Raw genomic sequence first — 25,066 nt, forward strand, 5'->3', positions numbered from 1 at the left:
AAATTGTCACAAAAAACTTATTTTTGAAAATTGTTAGAAATACATTTGAGAATGAAACAAACACAGTGTTGGAAAATATCTTTTTAATAATACAAATTGTATAAAAATTATTAATTTTTATTTTCTTTCTATTTCTTTTAGGTGTGAATTTTAACACTTAACAAATGTAAGTATTTTTTTTTAAATTTACAAAAATATTTTATGGAAAAAAATAAAAATCTAGAAAGTAAATTAAGTTTATTTATTAAGAAAAATATACTTCCATTCGAAGGCCTCTAGAGTTCATTGTGTTAAAAAAAGATACAAATGCAAAGGTTATTTCCGACCTTTCCATGTTTATATAAATTCTTGACTCTGACCAACCACTTTTAAATGGACAACTTTAACATCAGTATGAACTTTTGAGAAAAATAGAGTTTTAAATTTTGTTTGTAAGATAAAAATGGGCGTGAAACCGCCCATAATCTAGTCTATAGTCTAGTCTATAGTCTAGTCTATAGTCTAGTCTATAGTCTAGTCTATAGTCTAGTCTATAGTCTAGTCTATAGCCCAGTCTATAGTCTAGTCTATAGTCTAGTCTATAGTCTAGTCTAAAGTCTAGTCTAAAGTCTAGTCTAAAGTCTAGTCTATAGTCTAGATTATAGTCTAGTCTATAGTCTAGTCTATAGTCTAGTCTATAGTCTAGTATATAGTCTAGTCTATAGTCTAGTCTATAGTCTAGTCTATAGTCTAGTCTATAGTCTAGTCTATAGTCTAGTCTATAGTCTAGTCTATAGTCTAGTCTATAGTCTAGTCTAGTTAGTCTAGTCTATAGTCTAGTCTATGTCTTCTAAGTCTAGTCTATAACCTAGTCTATAGTCTAGTCTATAACCTAGTCTATAGTCTAGTCTTATAGTCTAGTATATAGTCTTGTCTATAGTCTAGTCTAAAGTCTAGTCTATAGTCTAGTCTATAGTCTAATCTATAGTCTAGTCTATAGTCTAGTCTATAGTCTAGTCTAAAGTCTAGTCTATAGTCTAGTCATATAGTCTAGTCTATAGTCTAGTCTATAGTCTAGTCTACAGTCTAGTCTATAGTCTAGTTATAGTCTAGGTCTATAGTCTAGTCTATAGCCTAGTCTATAGTCTAGTCTATAGTCTAGTCTATAGTCTAGTCTATAGTCTAGTCTATAGTCTAGTATATAGTCTAGTCCATAGTCTAGTCTAAAGTCTAGTCTAAAGTCTAGTCTAAAGTCTAGTCTAAAGTCTAGTCTATAGTCTAGTCTATAGTCTAGTCTATAGTATATTCTATAGTCTAGTCTATAGTCTAGTCTAAGAAGTCTAGTCTATCGGCCTAGTCTATAGTCTAGTCTATAGTCTAGTCTATAGTCTAGTCTAGTCTATAGTCTAGTCTAGTCTATAGTCCTAGTCTATAGTCTAGTCTATAGTCTAGTCTATAGTCTTAGTCTATAGGTCTAGTCTATTAGTCTAGTCTATAGTCTAGCTATAGTCTAGCTCTATAGTCTAGTCTTATAGTTCCCTAGTCTATAGTCATCTATGTCTAGTCCTATAGTCTAGTCTTATGTCTAGGTCTATCAGTCTAGGTATAGGTCTAGTATAGTCTAGTCTATAGTCTCAGGTCCTATATAGTGCTAGTCTATAGTCCTAGTCTATAGTCTAGTCTATAGTCTAGTCTATAGTCTAGTCTATAGTCCTAGTCTATAGTCTAGTCCTATAGTCTAGGTCTATAGTCTAGTCTATAGTCGATCTATAGTCTGGTCTTATAGTCTAGTCTTATAGTCTAGTCTATAGTCTAGTCTAGGTCTATAATCTATAGTCTAGTCTAGCATCTAGTCTAGTCTATATAGTCTATCTAGTCTATAGTCTAGTCTAGTCTATAGTCTAGTCTATAGTCTAGTCTATAGTCTAGTCTATAGTCTAGTCTATAGTCTAGTCTATAGTCTAGTCTATAGTCTAGTCTATAGTCTAGTCTATAGTCTAGTCTATAGTCTAGTCTATAGTCTAGTCTATAGTCTAGTCTATAGTCTAGTCTATAGTCTAGTCTATAGTCTAGTCTATAGTCTAGTCTATAGTCTAGTCTATAGTCTAGTCTATAGTCTAGTCTATAGTCTAGTCTATAGTCTAGTCTATAGTCTAGTCTATAGTCTAGTCTATAGTCTAGTCTATAGTCTAGTAGTCTATAGTCTAGTCTATAGTCTAGTCTATAGTCTAGTCTATAGTCTAGTCTATAGTCTAGTCTATAGTCTAGTCTATAGTCTAGTCTATAGTCTAGTCTATAGTCTAGTCATAGTCTAGTCTATAGTCTAGTCTATAGTCTAGTCTATAGTCTAGTCTATAGTCTAGTCTATAGTCTAGTCTATAGTCTAGTCTATAGTCTAGTCTATAGTCTAGTCTAGTCTAGTCTATAGTCTAGTCTATAGTCTAGTCTATAGTCTAGTCTATAGTCTAGTCTATAGTCTAGTCTATAGTCTAGTCTATAGTCTAGTCTATAGTCTAGTCTATAGTCTAGTCTATAGTCTAGTCTATAGTCTAGTCTATAGTCTAGTCTATAGTCTAGTCTATAGTCTAGTCTATAGTCTAGTCTATAGTCTAGTCTATAGTCTAGTCTATATTCTAGTCTATAGTCTAGTCTATAGTCTAGTCTATAGTCTAGTCTATAGTCTAGTCTATAGTCTAGTCTATAGTCTAGTCTATAGTTTAGTCTATAGTCTAGTCTATAGTCTAGTCTATAGTCTAGTCTATAGTTTGGTCTATAGTCTAGTCTATAGTCTAGTCTATAGTTAGTCTATAGTTTAGTCTATAGTCTAGTCTATAGTCTAGTCTATAGTCTAGTCTATAGTCTAGTCTAGTCTAGTCTATAGTCTAGTCTATAGTAGTCTATAGTTTAGTCTATAGTCTAGTCTATAATCTAGTCTATAGTCTAGTCTATTGTCTAGTCTATAGTCTAGTCTATAGTCTAGTCTATAGTCTAATCTATGGTCTAGTCTATAGTCTATTCTATTCTAGTTATAATCTATAGTCTATTCTGTAGTCTAGGCTATAGTCTTTTCTATGATCTAAAGTCTAGTCTGTAGCATAGCCTATAGTCTAGTTATAGTCTAGTCTATTTTTTTAATTATAACAAAATGTATAATTTTAACTTTTAAAAAAGTATAATATTCAGTTTTTTTTTTTAATTTTTCTACAGAAATTAAATATGTTTTCAAAAATATTAGTAAAAAACAAAATATTAATCCTTGTTGTTATATTATAAAAACATAAAGTTTATGTCTGGCCATTTTTTAAAACTAAAAATTATACCTTTTTATAAAAAGAAAAATATTAAATATCCATGTCTGATTACAAAGAAATACAAATTTAACCTTTTTACGCTTGTTTAAGCTTGATTTTTTAAATATGACATTAAACCAAATGGATGAAGGATATTTTGTATAAATATGAAATTTTTGTTTTTATTGGTTTGCTAATAAAGTTTTTATTTGAACATTTCCATACATGTGGGAGTTTTTGAATTTTTTCTAAAATTATAAGTTAAAATAAGTTTTAGTTTTAGAAAACCAAAAAAAAAAAAAAAAATAAAAAATAAAAACCTTTGGTCATGATTAACATAATTTTGTGAATATATAAATAAAAACCGGATGTATGTATGTATGACAAGGGTGTGTGAGTATAATGGTGTGTGTATGAAGCACCGTGTGGTTTTAAACGGAATACCACAATATTAATATGAACACACATACTAAAACAATGTATACTCAAGTAAAAGTTAAATTAAGAATAAAGAAAATAAAAGAATCGAAACCAAAATTACCATATATATGAGTTGTGAAATAAAAGGCTGAAGGAAAAGGATTATTTTACATGCGTTGTTTTTTTTTTCTTGCATAATCTTCTTATAAATTACTAGCAGAGTTTGGTTTTTTTGCTGCTAACAAAAGTTTGTTTTTACAAGAAAGTTTTTCGTTTCGGGCGGAAGTAGGTGATTAGGGGAATGCTAGGGTGGGGTAGTTTTGTTAGAAACGATTATGTAGGTCGTCTTTGTGTAAATATTGTAGTTTAAAATTTTTTATTTACGCAGTTTGAGAAATGTTCTTTCGTAGCAACACTTTAGCAATTCTATTTATAGCTTAATTTTAGCTCTAATTGCGTATCAACTAATGTTTCCATCATAGTCAAGTTTTAGTTGAATTTACATTTATGTTTAATTTTCTGGCAGACTGTCTTCTCTATAAATAGCCTCTAGTTCAATGATGACCTTTGACCTTGTGAAACAAAAATAAAATCATTTGACTTGTTGTTAGAAAAATATAAAAATTGATTGTGAAAATAAAATTCATAAACATATAAAACCAAATTTTAATTGCATGAATTTATAAATTTTTACTTAATTTACTGCCATTATATTTTTAACTTTTTAAGGCAAAAATTAAATTTTTTCTTGTCGCTTGAAACAAAAAAGGCCCAAAACAAATATAAAATCTGAACCGCAATCATGTACAGATAATAAACATTTTTAAAATGAGAGAAAACAAAACAAAAAGAGCAAAAAAGCAACGTCAACACTACCGACGAGATTGTGCACAATGGGAAGAAAGAGAATTTGTAGAAAAAAATTATCTAAACTAACTATTCTGACTAGACTACAGACTATACTATAAACTATACTATAGACTATACCATAGACTAGACTATAGACTAGACCATAGACTAGACTATAGACTAGACCATAGACTAGACTATAGACTAGACTATAGACTAGACGATAGACTAGACTATAGACTAGACTATAGACTAGACTATAGACTAGACTATAGACTAGACTATAGACTAGACTATAGACTAGACTATAGACTAGACTATAGACTAGACTATAGACTAGACTATAGACTAGACTATAGACTAGACTATAGACTAGACTATAGACTAGACTATAGACTAGACTATAGACTAGATATAGACTAGACTATAGACTAGACTATAGACTAGACTATAGACTAGACTATAGACTAGACTATAGACTAGACTATAGACTAGACTATAGACTAGACTATAGACTAGACTATAGACTAGACTATAGACTAGACTATAGACTAGACTAGACTAGACTATAACTAGACTATAGACTAGACTATAGACTAGACTATAGACTAGACTATAGACTAGACTATAGATAGACTATAGACTAGACTATAGACTAGACTATAGACTAGACTATAGACTAGACTATAGACTAGACTATAGACTAGACTATAGACTAGACTATAGACTAGACTATAGACTAGACTATAGACTAGACTATAGACTAGACTATAGACTAGACTATAGACTAGACTATAGACTAGACTATAGACTAGACTATAGACTAGACTATAGACTAGACTATAGACTAGACTATAGACTAGACTATAGACTAGACTAAGACTAGACTATAGACTATACTAGACTAGACTATAGACTAGACTATAGACTAGACTATAGACTAGACTAGAGACTAGACTATAGACTAGACTATAGACTAGACTATAGACTAGACTATAGACTAGACTACAGACTAGACAGGACTCTAGACTGACTGATAGACTAGACTATAGACTAGACCATAGACTAACTATAGACTAGACTATAGACTAGACTAAGACTAGCTAAGACTAGACTATAGACTGACTATAGACTAGACTATAGACAGACTATAGACTAGAATAGACTAGACTATAGACTAGACTATAGACTAGACTATAGACTAGACTATAGACTAGAGACTATAGAGACTAGACTATAGACTAGACTATAGACTAGACTATAGACTAGACTATAGACTAGACTATAGACTAGACTATAGACTAGACTATAGACTAGACTATAGACTAGACTATAGACTAGACTATAGACTAGACTATAGACTAGACTATAGACTAGACTATAGACTAGACTATAGACTAGACTATAGACTAGACTATAGACTATAGACTAGACTAGACATCGACTATAGACTAGACTATAGACTAGACTATAGAACTAGACTATAGACTAGGACTATAGACTAGACTTCGACTAGACTATAGACTAGACTATAGACTAGACTATAGACTAGACTATAGACTAATAGACTATAGACTAGACTATAGACTAGACTATAGACTAGACTATAGACTAGACTATAGACTAGACTATAGACTAGACTATAGACTAGACTATAGACTAGACTATAGGACTAGTCTAGGGATTTTTGTTGTTTTGGCTGTTGTTGTTTGTGGTAAGAATAACAAAACAACTTTCTACCAATGTTTGGGTTTTCAAAATATTTTAAATTCAACAATAACAGAAGCAGCTAAACAAAAGGTGAGATGTGGCTTTAATAATTCGTTAGAAGTAAAATCGGGAAGAAATTTGTGCCTGTGTTTGAAAAGAACAACTTACAAGTAAGTTGTTAAAAGAATGTTTATAATTTACCTTATGCTACGTAGCTACGGATATTATACATGCAACAATATTTGTAAAATTATAATTTTACTGGTTAAGGTTTTCTTTTCATCGAAATCTGTATTAAATCAGTTCTTGTCGCGTAAAGGTGTTTGTCCACAGGAATTTATATTTATTCTTCTTTTTTATTATAAATATTTAGTAAAATATTTATGTATAATAAAGGTTCATTCGTAGTCACAGTCTCATATGGTCCTTAAAGTGTTTTACCCAAATTCTAAGTCGTTGCTCTTTTTTTATTCGGAAAATGTATGTTTTTATTTTTCCTTCTAACAATTTTGTCCATTTTTTCATTAAATGTTACTACAAACTGCAAACTGTGTAACTTTAATATTTTATGTTATATTTAAAAAACTAAATATAACAATACAACATTTCCACCACAATAAATTTTATCATCAACAGAGAGTTAACTGCGGGGAGTATGAGCAACAGTAAATAACAATAGACAGAAAATTAGGGTCAAACTTAAAACGGAAGATACCTCTTTAAATTGCTGTGCTACTGTGGTATGTTGTCTTTTGTATGAGTGAGTGTGTGTTATAGAAGTTTTAAGATCCATGTAGTTAGTTAGTTAGTTAGAGTAGTTAGTAGTTAGTTAGTTAGTTAGTTAGTTAGTTAGTTAGTAGTTAGTTAGTTAGTTAGTTAGTTAGTTAGTAGTAGTTAGTTAGTTAGTTAGTTAGTTAGGTAGGTAGTTAGTTAGTTAGTTAGTTAGTTAGTTAGTTAGTTAGTAGTTAGTTAGGTAGTTAGTTAGTTAGTAGTTAGTTAGAGTAGTTAGTAGTTAGTTAGTTAGGTAGTTAGTAGTTAGTTAGTTAGTTAGTTACTTAGTTAGTTAGTAGTTAGTTAGTTAGTTAGTTAGTTAGTTAGTAGTTAGTTAGTTAGTTAGTTAGTTAGTTAGTAGTTAGTTAGTTAGTAGTTAGTTAGTAGTTAGTTAGTTATAGTTAGTTACTTAGTTAGTTAGTTAGGTAGGTAGTTAGTTAGTTAGTAGTAGTAGTTAGTTAGTTAGTTAGTTAGTTAGTTAGTTAGTTAGTTAGTTAGTTAGTTAGTTAGTTAGTAGTGTTAGTTAGTTAGTTAGTTAGTTAGTAGTTAGTTAGTAGTAGTTTAGTTAGTTAGTAGTAGTTAGTAGTTAGTAGTTAGTAGTTAGTTAGTAGTTAGTTAGTTAGTTAGTAGTTAGTTAGTAGTTAGTTAGTTAGTAGTTAGTAGTTAGTTAGTTAGTTAGTTAGTTAGTAGTTAGTTAGTTAGTTAGTTAGTAGTAGTTAGTTAGTAGTTAGTTAGTTAGTTAGGTAGTTAGTTAGTTAGTTAGTAGTAGTTAGTTAGTAGTTAGTTAGTTAGTTAGTTAGTTAGTTAGTTAGTAGTTTAGTTAGTTAGTTAGTTAGTTAGTAGTTAGTTAGTTAGTTAGTTAGTTAGTAGTAGTTAGTTAGTTAGTAGTTAGTTAGTTAGTTAGTTAGTTAGTTAGTTAGTAGTTAGTTAGTTAGTTAGTTAGTTAGTAGTTAGTTAGTTAGTAGTTAGTTAGTTAGTAGTTAGTTAGTAGTTAGTTAGTTAGTTAGTTAGTTAGTAGTTAGTTAGTTAGTTAGTTAGTTAGTTAGTTAGTTAGTTAGTTGTTAGTTAGTTAGTTAGTAGTTAGTTAGTAGTTAGTTAGTTAGTTAGTTAGTTAGTTAGTTAGTTAGTTAGTAGTTAGTTAGTTAGTTAGTTAGTTAGTTAGTTAGTTAGTTAGTTAGTTAGTAGTTAGTTAGTTAGTTAGTTAGTTAGTTAGTTAGTTAGTTAGTTAGTTAGTTAGTAGTTAGTTTTAGTTAGTAGTTAGTTAGTTAGTTAGTTAGTTAGTTAGTAGTTAGTTTTTTAGTTAGTTAGTTAGTTAGTTAGTTTAGTTAGTTAGTTAGTTAGTTAGTAGTTAGTTAGTAGTTAGTTAGTTAGTTAGTTAGTTAGTTAGTTAGTAGTAGTTAGTTAGTAGTTAGTTAGTTAGTTAGTTAGTAGTTAGTTTAGTTAGTTAGTTAGTATTGTTAGTTAGTTATGTTATAGTTAGTTAGTTAGTTAGTTAGTTAGTAGTTAGTTAGTTAGTTAGTTAGTTAGTTAGTTAGTTAGTTAGTTAGTTAGTTAGTTTAGTTAGTTAGTTAGTTAGTAGTTAGTTAGTTAGTTAGTTAGTTAGTTAGTTAGTTAGTTAGTTAGTTAGTTAGTTAGTTAGTTAGTTAGTTAGTTAGTTAGTAGTTAGTTATAGTTAGTTAGTTAGTTAGTTAGTTAGTTAGTTAGTTAGTTAGTTAGTTAGTTAGTTAGTTAGTTAGTTAGGTAGTTAGTTAGTAGTTAGTTAGTTAGTTAGTTAGTTAGTTAGTTAGTTAGTTAGTTAGTTAGTAGTTAGTAGTTAGTTAGTTAGTTAGTTAGTTAGTTAGTTAGTAGTAGTTAGTTAGTTAGTTAGTTAGTTAGTTAGTTAGTTAGTTAGTTAGTTAGTTAGTTAGTTAGTTAGTTAGTTAGTAGTAGTTAGTTAGTTAGTTAGTTAGTTAGTAGTTAGTTAGTTAGTTAGTTAGTTAGTTAGTTAGTTAGTTAGTTAGTTAGTTAGTTAGTTAGTTAGTAGTTAGTTAGTTAGTTAGTTAGTTAGTTAGTTAGTTAGTTAGTAGTAGTTAGTTAGTTAGTTAGTAGTAGTTAGTTAGTTAGTTAGTTAGTTAGTTAGTTAGTTAGTTAGTTAGTTAGTAGTAGTTAGTTAGTTAGTTAGTTAGTTAGTTAGTAGTTAGTTAGTTAGTTAGTTAGTTAGTTAGTAGTTAGTTAGTTAGTTAGTTAGTTAGTTAGTTAGTTAGTAGTTAGTTAGTTAGTTAGTTAGTTAGTTAGTTAGTTAGTTAGTTAGTTAGTTAGTAGTAGTAGTTAGTTAGTTAGTTAGTTAGTTAGTTAGTTAGTTAGTTAGTTAGTAGTTAGTTAGTTAGTTAGTTAGTTAGTTAGTTAGTTAGTTAGTTAGTTAGTTAGTTAGTTAGTTAGTAGTTAGTAGTTAGTTAGTTAGTTAGTTAGTTAGTTAGTTAGTTAGTTAGTAGTTAGTTAGTTAGTTAGTTAGTTAGTTAGTTAGTTAGTAGTTAGTTAGTTAGTTAGTTAGTTAGTTAGTAGTTAGTTAGTTAGTTAGTTAGTTAGTAGTTAGTTAGTTAGTTAGTTAGTTAGTTAGTAGTTAGTTAGTTAGTTAGTTAGTAGTTAGTTAGTTAGTAGTTAGTTAGTTAGTTAGTTAGTTAGTTAGTTAGTTAGTAGTTAGTTAGTTAGTTAGTTAGTTAGTTAGTTAGTTAGTTAGTTAGTTAGTTAGTTAGTTAGTTAGTTAGTTAGTTAGTTAGTTAGTTAGTAGTTAGTTAGTTCAATCAATAATTCGAACAGCGTCAACGAAACCCCACCCCCATATTTTCACATATAAATGTCAACCGAAAAATTGTTTAAATTCACACTCCTGAAAATTTGTTTTTTCATTCCCATTTCTTATTTTTTTTTTTTGTTGATTTAACTCAGATATGCATTTATATTCAAAGTAATCATTTTATGTCGTTGACAGTTTAATTTTACAAAAAACACAACTTTTTTAACTAATTTATCAAGCGTCACACAGGAAACAAATTTAAGTCGTTGGATTTTAGTCGTTCACATTTGTTACGGACAAAGAAAACAAAAAATGAAATTAAATTTGCTGTAAAAGTAGAGTACAGAAAAATATCGTACACAGGTAAAAACGTAAGAAGTAAAATGTGAAATTATTTATTTTTATTCTGAAAGGGAAAAAACAGGAAAAACTTTATCAAAGACAAATTCATGCTTTCAGTTGTGTGACGATGATGATATTTTTTTGACTTGCAATTCTTATTTGTAATTTATACACTTCTAGTAATTTTGTGTAAACCCAAAGCAAAATGTTGGTAAATTGTTCATTATTTTCATATTTTCAAAATATTTATAATTAATGTTTTCACAAAATTTTTTATATAATTTTCAGTGAGTGTAATCTTAGGATAGTACAACAAACTCATTTACAATCATGCAAATTTGTAAATCTTAGATGGGTCTTAGATTAAATATGACTTTTTCTTTCCAACTGATAAAAAATCACCATCTTAATGTAGTGTGTATGTATGTATGTATATATTTGATAAAATATTTTGTGCTAAATTAATAATGTAATTGTGAAAAATTTTCGGTATAAAACTCATTTATCATTGGTTATTAATATTTGTTTTTTTTTTTTAAACAAACATTTCCTCTCCTGCATACAGTATACGAAAGAAAATTTGTTTTTGTACACATGCAGATTTTTGATGTTTAAATTTGTATATACCTTTGCTTGGATTACGTTCAACGAGATCTCAGAGGTAAAAATTATACACTCCTGGTCAAAATTGACACCAAAGAGTTTATAATTTTAAATAACATCCGTTGTCAATGTACTTACGGATATTCGTAAGTCGATTCGTTGTCGAAATCACAACGATGCATTGCCGAATTATTAGTATTTTATACACATCCGTTGTCTTAATGTTAACAAAAGTGGTAATCTCACTTTTGAAAACAGATTGTATCAATCTCGGTACTTTTCTACCGGTTTTTTTCACCTCTGTGATCGCTCAGTGAAGGCAATACATTTTAGGTTCTAACTAACTTGAACTAGTTCAGTTCTAGTTCAGTTCTAGATCAGTTCTAGTTCAGTTCTAGTTCAGTTCTAGATCAGTTCTAGTTCAGTTCTAGTTCAGTTCTAGTTCAGTTCTAGTTCAGTTCTAGTTCAGTTCTAGTTCAGTTCTAGTTCAATTCTAGTTCAGTTCTAGTTCTGTTCTAGTTCTGTTCTAGTTCAGTTCTAGTTCAGTTTCTAGTTCAGTTCTAGTTCAGTTCTAGTTCAGTTCTAGTTCAGTTCTAGTTCTAGTTCTAGTTAGTTCTAGTTCAGTTCTAGTTAAGTTCTAGTTCAGTTCTAGTTAGTTCTAGTTCAGTTCTAGTTCAGTTCTAGTTCAGTTCTAGTTCAGTTCTAGTTCAGTTCTAGTTCAGTTCTAGTTCAGTTCTAGTTCAGTTCTAGTTCAGTTCTAGTTCAGTTCTAGTTCAGTTCTAGTTCAGTTCTAGTTCAGTTCTAGTTCAGTTCTAGTTCAGTTCTAGTTCAGTTCTAGTTCAGTTCTAGTTCAATTCTAGTTCAGTTCTATTCTTTTCTAGTTCTAGTTAATCTAGTTCAGTTCTATTCTTTTTCTAGTTCAGTTCTAGTTCAGTTCTAGTTCAGTTCTAGTTCAGTTCTAGTTCAGTTCTAGTTCAGTTCTAGTTCAGTTCTAGTTCAGTTCTAGTTCAGTTCTAGTCAGTTCTAGTTCAGTTCTAGTTCAGTTCTTGTTCAGTTCAGTTCAGTTCTAGTTCAGTTCTAGTTCAGTTCTAGTTCAGTTCTAGTTCAGTTCTAGTTCAGTTTCTAGTTCAGTTCTAGTTCAGTTCTAGTTCAGTTCTTGTTCAGCTCAGTTCTTGTTCAGTTCTAGTTCAGTTCAAGTTCAGTTCTAGTTCAGTTCTAGTTCAGTTCTTGTTCAGTTCTAGTTCAGTTCTAGTTCGGTTCTAGTTCAGTTCTAGTTCAGTAATAGAGAATCGGATCATAATTGACACTAATCTATATAAAGGACAAGTTTTAAATTCACTTAAGTTTACTTATTAATAATGAATATTTAAAATTCATCATACGCTTATTTCTTTTCCGAATATCCGCGGAATACTGGGTGCAAGCTACTGGTTGTAAACATACGATTTATCATTAGCTTAGACTATGTAAATATATTCACAATTTATAAGATTTAAAGTACGAAGTTCTTTTATTTAAAATGTTTTATATATGAACAGTCTTAAATATTGAAATAACAAAGTAAAAATAATATGCACACTTAAGGTGAATCGAGTAAGAGATTAATGCTGTAAAATATAGTATAATAATAGGGATATTCACTGTCTTAAGTAGACTGTAAAAGCAATAAATTTAAGAAAAGTAAATATTTATTATACAAACTAATCCTTATGACATATTTTAAAAAAGAAACTATCCTAATCTTTACATAGTTTTTAAAAACTATTATTTTTTATACAAAGAAGTGGTTATGTTCGCACAACTGTGCACAATAGTTGAGCAGCACGTTACTTTTTATTGCTTCATATTTTTATATGGATTCAGTGAGTAGTATTTAGCAAGAGATTAAAATAGTTACATTTCACATTTTTCTTCATTTTCTTCTATTTACTCCATTTTTTTCTATACCTTGCCAAGGATGCAAAGAAAAAAAAATTACGTAGTTTTAAAAACATTTACGTAAATACTTTTACATAAGCAATACTAACACGTTCATATTTTTAAGGTTACATTGTATTAGTAACTAATACTTATTTTAACAAAATTTCTTTAGAAACAATTTAAAAGTATTTGTTTTACATCTTGTCAAAATTTTGTTTAAAAGTGTATTTTAAAGAGGATTAAGCAGAGATACAGTGTATTTAAAGAAAAATATATTTAATTGAAAATATTTTTAATAGATTAGTTTACAAAGTTGAAAACGGTAGCAAAGCAGATGTAATTAAAGTTATTTTAGGAATAAATAAATAAATTTGTGGAAAAATCCAAATTCTAATTTAAAAATTTTAGTTCAGTTCTAGTTCAGTACTAGTTCAGTTCTAGTTCAGTTCTAGTTCGTTCTAGTTCAGTTCTAGTTCAGTTCTAGTTCAGTTCTAGTTTCAGTTCTAGTTCAGTTCTAGTTCAGTTCTAGTTCAGTTCTAGTTCAGTTCTAGTTCAGTTCTAGTTCAGTTCTAGGTTCAGTTCTAGTTCAGGTTTCTAGTCAGTTTCTAGTTCAGTTCTAGTTCAGTCTAGTTCAGTTCTAGTTCAGTTCTAGTTCAGTTCTAGTTTCAGTTCAGTAGTACTAGTTCAGTTTCTAGTTCAGTTCTAGTTCAGTTCTAGTTCAGTTCTAGTTCAGTTCTAGTTCCAGTTCTAGTTCAGTTCTAGTTCAGTTCTAGTTCAGTTCTAGTTCAGTTCTAGTTCAGTTCTAGTTCAGTTCTAGTTCAGTTCTAGTTCAGTTCTAGTTCAGTTCTAGTTCAGTTCTAGTTCAGTTCAGTTCTAGTTCAGTTCTAGTTCAGTTCTAGTTCAGTTCTAGTTCAGTTCTAGTTCAGTTCTAGTTCAGTTCTAGTTCAGTTCTAGTTCAGTTCTAGTTCAGTTCTAGTTCAGTTCTAGTTCAGTTCTAGTTCAGTTCTAGTTCAGTTCTAGTTCAGTTCTAGTTCAGTTCTAGTTCAGTTCTAGTTCAGTTTCTAGTTCAGTTCTAGTTCAGTTCAGTGGAAAATTTGCTTAGTTTTTGACAAAACTTGATATTGCTTGATTTGCTTCTGTACACTCAAATGCAATTATATAAAATATTATTTTACTTTAAGAATCATAATAAAAATTAATAATTCTTCTAATTTAAGTTTACATTTTCAAGTTAATAAATTTCAAAAGTATTTCTCCACAGACTAGAAATTTCAAACAACCACATTTTATATTAATTTAACAATAATTTACTTGGAATTTATGCGAAGGCCTATAGTTTTTCTTTTGATAAGAATATTTAAAATATTTTAGCAACAATCATAAAAAACATAAATAAAATATTCAAGGAGATTGTATATTGAGCTGTTTGTTTTTTTTAAGTAATGGATGTTTGAGTATTGTTCTGAATATGAGATTTGGTGTAGTAAAAAACCAAGTACTTAGTATTCTATAATTTTACTTTGCAAATACAAAATCATTGTAATAATGAATGAAATATGAATGAAATTTTTTAGGATCATATTGTAGTTAAGAATAAATGGAGAGAAAGTCTAGCAGTTAAACAGTCAGAATTAACAGTGAGGAAATTTAAGCAAAAAATCTTTTTTGTGGCTAAAAATCACAGCAGTAGCAGAAATGAAAATTATGTGCAGAATTCTTAAAACAGAAAATAAATTTATGTTTAAACAACATTATGAAGAGGTTACACAGGCTCGAATGAAAAGCACGAAATACAAACCATTCTTATATTCTCAGATACTTTGTAATCCTTTGCAACGGTTGTCTTTTGCGAGATAAGTAATTATTAGCAAGTTTTTAGCTGTTTTATTTTCTCTCTTTTATACATAATGAATGTAAACATATTTAGCAAAGATTCTGTGGAAATGAACAAACAATAATAACAACAATTATCTGAAGTATATTTCATTACATTTGCAAAAGGTTCTTGTTACCAGTTTTTGTCTTACTCGTTAGTTAAACGGTTGTTTAAATTGTAGTTCGTTAAAATTTGCCTAACCACTGTACAAATTTTCCAAATCTTATTGTATAGTTGTAATTTCAACACATTTCCTATTTCCGTTTTAATATAAAAACATAAGAAGAAGCAAAGTTTACATATACAATTACATCCACTCATTCAGTTGCTAACTCCGCTAGCGTGTTGACAAGTGTGTAACAGATACATACATAAATAGAATAATATTTGCACTTAGTTAAAAGGGGAAGTTAAACTATACTCAGTAAATTATGATAAACGCAAAACTTACTATAGTAAATAATGATTAACGAAACTTGTAGTACAGTAAAGTATAATAAACGTAAAATTTACTATAGTAAATTATGATATACGTAAAAGTTTCTATAGTAGATTATGATAAACGCAAAATTTACTATAGTAAATTATGATAAAAGCAAAATTTACTATAGTAAATTATGATAATCGCAAAATTTACTATGTAATTATGATAAACCATTTATTGATAAACGCAAAATTTACTATAGTAAATTATGATAAACGCAAAATTTACTATAGTAAATTATGATAAACGCAAAATTTACTATAGTAAATTATGATAAACGCAAAATTTACTATAGTAAATTATGATAAACGCAAAATTACTATAGTAAATTATGATAAACGCAAAATTTACTATAGTAAATTATGATAAACGCAAAATTACTATAGTAAATTATGATAAACGCAAAATTTACTATAGTAAATTATGATAAACGCAAAATTTACTATAGTAAAATTATGATAAACGCAAAATTACTATAGTAAATTATGATTAAAACGCAAAATTTACTAATAGTAAATTAGGATAAACGGCAAAAATTTACTATAGTAAATTATGATAAACAACGCAAAATTTAACTATAGTAAATTATGATAAACGGCAAATTTACTATAGTAAATGAAGGATAAACGCAAAATTTACTATAGTAAATTATGATAACGCAAAAATTTTACTATAGTTAATTATGATAAACGCAAAATTTACTATAGTAAATTATGATAAACGCAAAATGGTACTATAGTAAAATTATGAATAAAACGCAAAATTTAACTATAGTAAATTATGATAAACGCAAAATTTACATAGTATTATGATAAACGCAAAATTACTATAGTAAAGTATTATAACGCAAAATTACTATAGTCATTATGATAAAAGCAAAATTTACTAGAGTAAATTATGATAAAAACGCAAAATTTAATATAGTAAATTATGATAAACGGCAAAATTTACTATAGTAAATTATGATAAACGCAAAATTTACTATAGTAAATTTATGATAAACGCAAAATTTACTATAGTAAATTATGATAAAAGCAAAATTTACTATAGTAAATTATGATAACGGCAAAATTTACTATAGTAATTATGATAAACGCAAAATTTACTATAGTAAATTATGATAAACGCAAATTTACTATAGTAAATTATGATAAACGCAAAATTTACTATAGTAAATTATGATAAACGCAAAATTTACTATAGCAAAATTTACTATAGTAAATATGATAATCGCAAATTTTACTGTAGTAAATTGTGATAATCGCAAATTTTACTATAGTAATTGTGATAATCGCAAACTTACTATAGTAAATTGTGTAATCGCAAAACTTACTATAGTAAATTGTGATAATCGCAAAATTTACTATAGTAAATTGTGATAATCGCAAAATTTACTATAGTAAATTGTGATAATCGCAAAATTTACTATAGTAAATTGTGATAATCGCAAAATTTACTATAGTAAATTGTGATAATCGCAATAGTAATTGATATCGCAAATTTACTATAGTAAACTGTGATAATCGCAAAATTTATTATAGTAAACTGTGATAATCGCAAAATTTACTATAGTAAATTGTGATAATCGCAAAATTTACTACAGTAAATTGTGATAATCGCAAAATTTACTACAGTAAATTGTGATAATCGCAAAATTTACTATAGTAAATTATGATAATCGCAAAATTTACTATAGTAAATTATGATAATCGCAAAATTTACTATAGTAAATTATGATAATCGCAAAATTTACTATAGTAAATTATGATAATCGCAAAATTTACTATAGTACATTATGATATAGTAACTTTGCTTTAGGAAAACTTCCCCTTCCCTAAGGTAGTTACAATAAAATAAATATTTCATCATATAAAATACAAATGTTGTTATCATGATGACGCAAAATGTTTCAATCTTAAAACAAACACTTGCCAACAAACACAACATTTGCAATGTTTATATTCATTCAATCAAATTTCCTTCTTCATTTACTACGACTTCATTTTAAAATGCCATTTATACGTACATATGTACATACATACATATGTATGTATGTTGAGTGACTTGTTTTCTTTATATTTATTTTATCTTCTTCATATTTAAGGATTCTAAAGTGAGAGTATTTGTGATACTAATAAGAGCCTTTTAATTTGAAACATTTTATTTTATTTTTGTTCATTCTAAATGGAAATGTTATAATGTGTTAAATTGCTTGATTTTTTGTGTTCGCATTCAATTTATTTTTATTCTTTTGAAAAATAAAATGAAATAAAATATAATTTCTTTTGTAAGTGCTCATTGCAAGAAACCTTAAAATAAATGTTTGCCTTTTCTGTTTTGTTTTATTTCCGTCTTTAATTCTGTGTAAATGTTGTGTAGACGTTTATCAAAGTGTTTTTTATTTCCGCTTTTTATCTACCTATATTTCCTTTTTAAGCATTTTTTTATGGTTTTCTTTGGAAGTTTTTGTTGAATTTTATATAATTAAGTTACAATGTTTGATAAATCTCAAATCTATGTTAAATCAATTGTTTAATGGGGAGATAAATGATTTGTTAGATTTTAGAAATAAAATGACACAGCTGGCATTAATATTAATTGTTTAATTTCAGCGGAAATTTACAATTCTACAATAAACGTGATTTGAAAGACGTAAATCAATTTGAGTGTATTATAATTTGCTATAGCTATTATGATAAAAGCTAAATTTACTATAGTAAAAAACGTAAAATTTACTATAGTAAATTTTGCGTTTATCATACTTTACTATAGTAAATTTTGCGTTTATCATAATTTACTATAGTAAATTTTGCGTTTATCATAATTTACTATAGTAAATTTTGCGTTTTTCATAATTTACTATAGTAAATTTTCCGTTTATCATAATTTACTATATTAAATTTTTCGTTTATCATAATTTACTATAGTAAATTTTGCGTTTTTCATAATTTACTGTAGTAAATTTTGCGTTTATCATAATTTACTATAGTAAAGTTTCGTTTATCATAATTTACTATAGTAAATTTTGCTTTTATCATAATTTACTATAGTAATTTTGCTTTTATCATAATTTACTATAGTAAATTTTGCGTTCATCATAATTTACTATAGTAAATTTTGCGTTTATCATAATTTACTATATTAAATTTTTCGTTTATCATGATTTACTATAGTAAATTTTGCGTTTATCATAATTTACTGTAGTAAATTTGCGTTTATCATAATTTACTATAGTAAAGTTTCGTTTATCATAATTTACTATAGTAAATTTTGCTTTTATCATAATTTACTATAGTAAATTTTGCTTTTATCATAATTTACTATAGTAAATTTTGCGTTCATCATAATTTACTATAGTAAATTTTTCGTTTATCATAATTTACTATAGTAAATTTTGCGTTTATCATAATTTACTATAGTAAATTTTGCGTTTATCATAATTTACTATAGTAAATTTTGCGTTTATCATAATTTACTATAGTAAATTTTGCGTTTATCATAATTTACTATAGTAAATTTTGCGTTTATCATAATTTACTATAGGTAAATTTTGCGTTATCATAATTTACTATGGTAAATTTTGCGTTTATCATAATTTACTATAGTAAATTTTGCGTTTATCATAATTTACTATAGTAAATTTTGCGTTTATCATAATTTACTATAGTAAATTTTGCGTTTATCATAATTTACTATAGTAAATTTTGCGTTTATCATAATTTACTATAGTAAATTTTGCGTTTATCATAATTTACTATAGTAAATTTTGCGTTTATCATAATTTACTATAGTAAATTTTGCGTTTATCATAATTTACTATAGTAAATTTTGCGTTTATCATAATTTACTATAGTAAATTTGCGTTTATCATAATTTACTATAGTAAATTTGCGTTTATCATAATTTACTATAGTAAATTTTGCGTTTATCATAATTTACTATAGTAAATTTTGCGTTTATCATAATTTACTATAGTAAATTTTGCGTTTATCATAATTTACTATAGTAAATTTTGCGTTTATCATAATTTACTATAGTTAATTTTGAGTTTATTATAATTTACTATAGTTAATTTTGAGTTTATCATAATTTACTATAGTAAATTGGTTTACTATAGTAAATTTTGCACCTATCATAGTTTACAATAGTAAATTTTACACTTATAGTAGTTTACTATAGTAAATTTTGAGTTTATCATAATTTACTATAGTAAGTTATGCGTTTATCATAGTTTGTAATTGTTTATTATAGTAAATTTTTCATTTACCATAATTTACTATAGTAAATTTTTCGTTTATCATAATTTACCATAGTAAATTTTTCGTTTATCATATTTTACTATAGTAAATTTTTCGTTTATCATATTCACTATAGTAAATTTTATTAGATTTCATATTTTAAAGTAAAGACATTTAAACAATTTATTATTTTATAATTCTCCCACACATGGACCATATTGTAACTGTCATCCTTTTTCATTCCCTTTCCTCAAAAATTCCATAATTAATTTTGTACTGCTCCAAGCATTTTCCCCCAAAATCTCACATAATTACAGAAAAAAAGGAAATCTATCGCAAAAATAGTCCTTTATACAGCTATTACTTTATTATTGTTGTAAATAAAAAAAACAATATTTTTTCTAGGAAAAATTTCAATTATGTCTGTATATGTGCTAGAGCAAAAAAAAAAAAAAAAACACACACACACACACATTTACAAGGACATAATATTTTCATAAAGTGTCATCATGAGCCTAATATTGTCATGCTAAACAATAAAGAACAGTCCCAAAACGCATGCATATACTTGACATACTATGTCTATAGGAAAGGAAATGACTGAAAAAAAGCGAATTTACCCTTAAAGGACACATAACCAGAGAGAATGGATGAAAAGCCCCAAAAAAATCATCGTTATCCTTAATGGGAGGGCAAAAAATAACATGTTTTTTTTTTGCTTTTTTAAAGTAATGTTTTAACTTCCTCTTTGGGGTAACAATGTCATAATGGGCAAAAAAATGTTAGCAAACGTTTAAAGATCGAAACAAATGGTCACATAAATCGGCATGTGGGCTTTAATAGCAAAAAGCAAGTTTACATTTTAAAATTTTGCTCTTTGTTTTGGGGCTACAAGCAGTGAATGATGAAAAAGTAAATTAATAAGAATAATTTACAATTTTGCGTTTATCATAATTAACTATAGTAAATTTTGCGTTTATCATAATTTACTATAGTAAATTTTGCGTTTATCATAATTTATTATAGTAAATTTTGAGATTATCATAATTTACTATATTAAATTTGGAGTTTATCATAATTTACTATATTAAATTTGGAGTTTATCATAATTTACTATAGTAAATTTTGCGTTTACCATAATTTACTATAGTAAATTTTGCGTGTATCATAATTTACTATAGTAAATTTTGAGATTATCATAATTTACTATATTAAATTTGGAATTTATCATAATTTACTATATTAAATTTGGAGTTTATCATAATTTACTATAGTAAATTTTGCGTTTATCATAATTTACTATAGTAAATTTTGCGTTTATCATAATTTACTATAGTAAATTTTGCGTTTATCATAATTTACTATAGTAAATTTTGCGTTTATCATAATTTACTATAGTAAATTTTGCGTTTACCATAATTTACTATAGTAAATTTTGCGTTTACCATAATTTACTATTGTAAATTGCATTGATCATAATTTACTATAGTAAATTTTGCGATTACCGTAATTTACTATAGTAAATTTTGCGACTATCGTAATTTACTGCAGTAAATTTTGCATTTATCATAATTTACTATAGTAAATTTTGCGTTTATCATAATTTACTATAGTAAATTTTGCGTTTATCATAATTTACTATAGTAAATTTTGCGTTTATCATAATTTATTATAGTAAATTTTGAGATTATCATAATTTACTATATTAAATTTGGAGTTTATCATAATTTACTATATTAAATTTGGAGTTTATCATAATTTACTATAGTAAATTTTGCGTTTACCATAATTTACTATAGTAAATTTTGCGTGTATCATAATTTACTATAGTAAATTTTGAGATTATCATAATTTACTATATTAAATTTGGAATTTATCATAATTTACTATATTAAATTTGGAGTTTATCATAATTTACTATAGTAAATTTTGCGTTTATCATAATTTACTATAGTAAATTTTGCGTTTATCATAATTTACTATAGTAAATTTTGCGTTTATCATAATTTACTATAGTAAATTTTGCGTTTATCATAATTTACTATAGTAAATTTTGCGTTTACCATAATTTACTATAGTAAATTTTGCGTTTACCATAATTTACTATTGTAAATTGCATTGATCATAATTTACTATAGTAAATTTTGCGATTACCGTAATTTACTATAGTAAATTTTGCGACTATCGTAATTTACTGCAGTAAATTTTGCATTTATCATAATTTACTATAGTAAATTTTGCGTTTATCATAATTTACTATAGTAAATTTTGCGTTTATCATAATTTACTATAGTAAATTTTGAGATTATCACAATTTACTATATTAAATTTGGAGTTTATCATAATTTACTATAGTAAATTTTGCGTTTATCATAAGTAGCCATAGTAAATTTTGAGATTATCATAATTTACTATATTAAATTTGGAGTTTATCATAATTTACTATAGTAAATTTTGCGTTTATCATAATTTACTATAGTAAATTTGGCGTTTATCATAATTTACTATAGTAAATTTTGCGTTTATCATAATTTACTATAGTAAATTTTGCGTTTATCATAATTTACTCTAGTCAGTTTTGCGTTTATCACAATTTACTCTAGTAAATTTTGCATTTATCACAATTTACTATAATAAATTTTGCGTTCATCACAATTTACTATGGTAAATTTTGCGTTTATCACAATTTACTATGGTAAATTTTGCGTTTATCACAATTTACTATAGTAAATTTTGCGTTTATCACAATTTACTATAGTAAATTTTGCGTGTATCACAATTTACTATAGTAAATTTTGCGTTTATCACAATTTACCATAGTAAATTTTGCGTTTATCACGATTTACTATAGTAACTTTTGCGTTTATCACGATTTACTATAGTAAATTTTACGTTTATCACAATTTACTATAGTAAATTTTGCGTTTATCACAATTTACTATAGTAAATTTTGCGTTTATCACAATTTACTATAGTAAATTTTGCGTTTATCACAGTTTACTATAGTAAATTTTGCGTTTATCACAATTTACTATAGTAAATTTTGCGTTTATCATAATTTACTATAGTAAATTTTGCGTTTATCATAATTTACTATAGTAAATTTTGCGTTTATCATAATTTACTATAGTAAATTTTGCGTTTATCATAATTTACTATAGTAAATTTTGCGTTTATCATAATTTACTATTGTAAATTTTGCCTTTTACATAATTTACTATTGTAAATTTTGCCTTTTTCATAATTTACTATAGTAAATTTTGCGTTTATCATGTTTCGCAAATAAATTGAGTTGTGTAAATGTCAACAAGTTTCCTTTGTCTTGTCACTTACTGTTAAATTATTGTCGTTTCCTTAGGACTTTATCTGTTACACAGTAAATTTACTTAAAATTATCTTTCAAGAAAAAAAAAATCATTTATAATCATCCCTTGTAAATCACACACACTTCCCTATATACTCCTATACATGCAAATTTATACAAAATATTTAAATTTTTGAAAAAAAGTGTCTTTTCCTTTTTTGGCATTGAGTTGATGTTTACTAACAGCACATGCACACATACATATGTATGTGTCTCCCTAACATGTGTGTGTTTAAAAGGATCTGAATTGAGTGCATGTATGTATGTATGTGAGTTCGAATGAATGTTTGCAAGTATGTACATTAACATTCTTTAGTCGATTTTTACATCGTTTTTCATTTATAGTGAATATTTTATGAGATTTATTTACAATAAATCTTTTCCCCTTAATTTAAGTTGAATTTTTACATTTTGTTCCTCGTTTTGTTGATGTCCTCCTGTTTAACGTTATTTTTTTTAGGAACATGGAATGGGTTGGTTATAGCGTTGGATGGTTGGTTGGTTGTAAAAAAAACGTCAACAGAACTTTTATGTTTTGTTAGATCTGCCTGTTTTTTTTTTTTTCTTCAATATTCTCTCTTACGCTGAGATAAACTACAACAATAACTTGGTTGACCTTGTTGTACGAAAAAAAGTTCAGCATTTTTTACTAAAATAAAAGAAATCCTTTTATTTTAAAGAACTTGTAAAATGTTTAACATTTTACAACTGCCTATGGCATTTTTACTACATTTTAACTTAAAAAGTAACTTATTTTGTTGTTTGTCTTGGCTTGTTAAGAAAAACAAAAATCTGTGTAATTTCTTTTTTGCATGAAATGTAAAACATCATATTTATTCAAAATTTATGATGTTGTGTATGTGAGTGAAACGATTTCTAATTCAATTAAGTTGCAAATTCATTGGGATGCTGTGGTAGACATTGTTAAAACAAATAAAAATATTTATTTTTCTGTTTGCTTGGCTGCCAAACAAGGGTAATAATAATGAATTAAATTCAATTAATCAACAATGATTTGTTGAGAAATAAATAAAATTATCATATTTAATTGGTTGTCTTTAAAAACAGCAATTTAAATTTATTTTGAATTGTTTAATAAAATTATGCAAATTATTGTAAATTTTAAGAAAAATTACACAACATTAATTGTTGTCAAAGGAAAAGGTTTAAACTTAAAAGAATTAGAAACATAGCCTGGCTTGAAAAATTCAGCACTTTAGTACTTAGTTCTTAGAACTTTCTAACTTCAAAAAGCTAGTCTAGTCTATAGTCTAGTTATAGTCTAGTCTAGTCTATAGTCTAGTCTATAGTCTAGTCTATAGTCTAGTCTATAGTCTAGTCTATAGTCTAGTCTATAGTCTAGTCTATAGTCTAGTCTATAGTCTAGTCTATAGTCTAGTCTATAGTCTAGTCTATAGTCTAGTCTATAGTCTAGTCTATAGTCTAGTCTATAGTCTAGTCAGTCTAGTCTATAGTCTAGTCTATAGTCTAGTCTATAGTCTAGTCTATAGTCTAGTCTATAGTCTAGTCTATAGTCTAGTCTATAGTCTAGTCTATAGTCTAGTCTATAGTCTAGTCTATAGTCTAGTCTATAGTCTAGTCTATAGTCTAGTCTATAGTCTAGTCTATAGTCTAGTCTATAGTCTAGTCTATAGTCTAGTCTATAGTCTAGTCTATAGTCTAGTCTATAGTCTAGTCTATAGTCTAGTCTATAGTCTAGTCTATAGTCTAGTCTATAGTCTAGTCTATAGTCTAGTCTATAGTCTAGTCTATAGTCTAGTCTATAGTCTAGTCTATAGTCTAGTCTATAGTCTAGTCTATAGTCTAGTCTATAGTCTAGTCTATAGTCTAGTCTATAGTCTAGTCTATAGTCTAGTCTATAGTCTAGTCTATAGTCTAGTCTATAGTCTAGTCTATAGTCTAGTCTATAGTCTAGTCTATAGTCTAGTCTATAGTCTAGTCTATAGTCTAGTCTATAGTCTAGTCTATAGTCTAGTCTATAGTCTAGTCTATAGTCTAGTCTATAGTCTAGTCTATAGTTAGTCTATAGTCTAGTCTATAGTCTAGTCTATAGTCTAGTCTATAGTCTAGTCTATAGTCTAGTCTATAGTCTAGTCTAGTCTAGTCTATAGTCTAGTCTATAGTCTAGTCTATAGTCTAGTCTATAGTCTAGTCTATAGTCTAGTCTATAGTCTAGTCTATAGTAGTCTATAGTCTAGTCTATAGTCTAGTCTATAGTCTAGTTATAGTCTAGTCTATAGTCTAGTCTATAGTCTAGTCTATAGTAGTCTATAGTCTAGTCTATAGTCTAGTCTATAGTCTAGTCTATAGTCTAGTCTCTAGTCTAGTCTATAGTCTAGTCTATAGTCTAGTCTATAGTCTAGTCTATAGTCTATCTATAGTCTAGTCTATAGTCTAGTCATAGTCTAGTCTATAGTCTAGTCTAT

The 25,066-nt window shown here is 27.0% G+C and overlaps 1 protein-coding gene across 2 annotated transcripts in view; it reads left to right on the forward strand.

Annotated features, from left to right (window-relative positions):
• The window catches only part of LOC119608470, a 134,983-nt gene that overhangs the window by 24,796 nt on the left and 85,121 nt on the right, over window positions 1-25,066 (forward strand). For both annotated transcript variants that reach the window (XM_037962906.1, XM_037962905.1), the window contains exon 2: window positions 142-166. The gene's annotated coding sequence lies outside the window, so the exon portion shown is untranslated. The remainder of the gene's footprint in view (window positions 1-141; window positions 167-25,066) is intronic.

Source organism: Lucilia sericata, unplaced genomic scaffold, assembly GCF_015586225.1.
Source record: "Lucilia sericata isolate MDLA Ls3-8-SP2 unplaced genomic scaffold, ASM1558622v1 Contig000840F_arrow, whole genome shotgun sequence".
In the NCBI taxonomy this organism is placed as follows: domain Eukaryota; kingdom Metazoa; phylum Arthropoda; class Insecta; order Diptera; family Calliphoridae; genus Lucilia; species Lucilia sericata.